A 1,691-nucleotide genomic window follows, 5' to 3' on the forward strand; every position below is an offset into this window, starting at 1 on the left:
GGAGAGTGGGAGAGAGAGAGAGAGAGAGAGCGAGAGAGAGAGAGACAGGGAGAGAGAGGCTGAGAACCACAGACAGAAAGGAAGCGTGTGATAGCAGCATCACAGGACTGTCAAAAAACCACGGTTCACAGATTTGCATCCTTGTCCTCGAATATATAAACCACAGTGTTAAAAGCACATTTTAAATTCTAAGCTCAGCCGGTAGGGTTTGTGTCTCAGTATGCATGGCACAGACCCTCTCAATGGACTCATTATGAAGGCTGAGGATGCCAGTAAGCTTATGCAAGGAGACAAACAAGTTGGGTTCACTTATAAAAAGTGAAAATAAATAAATAAATAAATAATAAGACCTGCAATGTACACTACAGTTAAAAATAATGTTTTTAATCAGAAAATATGATGAAAAATGATTAAGAGTAACAGTAAAGACATTTTACAAAAGATTTAAATTTAAAATAAATGCTGTTCTTTTGAGCTTTTGATCTGACACTGAAGACTGGAATAGATGACATTTTAAAATAAATTAAAACAGAAAATGGATATTTAAAATTTTAGTAATATTTCACAATTTTTTACTACTGCATTTTTGTTAAAATGTCCAGCCTTAGTGACTTCTTTCAAAATCATCAAAAATTCTACCAACCCAAACCTTTAAACAATACATGAACAATATTTTTGTACATCCATGTCAATTTCATTTATATTCAATAGAAGAGAGGGAAACAATATTTACAGTTTTCAAATATTTTTAAATGACCAATTTTAAATATTATATTTAATTAAAAAAATAATTTATATTTTTAAACAATTCATAATTTGCCAATCACCATCTAAATAAAATAAATACAATTTATGCGAATGCGTTACATGAACAATGCCCATTTCTTCCGTGTGATGATGCATTCAGTGCTTGAAGTGGAAGAACTCACCCCTGAATTAAGACATGTGGAGAGTATTCCTATTTTAGTCGCATTACTGAAATGCAGAATAGACATGTAAACACCTTAAAGGCACAATATGTAATTTTTCACCGCTAGAGGGCACGTATTCAAAATAAACAACAAGTGTGGAATCATGGGAGTTGTCTTCATCCCCACAGCCGACGCAATCCGACGGGACTCGGGCAGAAATCATGTTCATGGATGAGCTATGATTTAATAAGGTAGTAGAATGAAGCAGGGTGAGGCTGAAAGCCGTCGATGCGAAACCAGGCCGTGAACAAGCGTGACACACAGCTTGAAAGCAGCGGAGCTTTTATTATGCCACAGTCGACCGCTTCCACTCCTTCCGGTCATGCACATCTGAAAAAAAAAAAAAAATGCAGCACTGTTTTATCGCACTAGATACATTTGAAAGTTCTGCTACAATGCTACTCTGTGCGATCCTCCCCTGTCTAAAAAAACGCACGACATATTAAACGCACCTTTGATGTTCCCTGAGTGGCAACCAGGTGGATCCCATAGACTCCCCATGTTAAAATGCCCAACTTTACAGCAGAAAAAAAAGTTTACAGCCTGGTACAAAAAATGGTTATTGCCGATTTTTGATTATCCGGGAGTGACGCATGGTGACACGCTGCCAGGATGGCGACAGCCCGCTCCGCCCACTTTGAGCTTCAAAAACGCTCTTCAGAAATCTACTGGTGACGTCACGGACACTACGTCCATGTTTTTATACAGTTTATGGTGTTT

Source organism: Cyprinus carpio, chromosome A2 (assembly GCF_018340385.1).
Source record: "Cyprinus carpio isolate SPL01 chromosome A2, ASM1834038v1, whole genome shotgun sequence".
NCBI classification, from domain to species: Eukaryota; Metazoa; Chordata; class Actinopteri; order Cypriniformes; family Cyprinidae; genus Cyprinus; species Cyprinus carpio.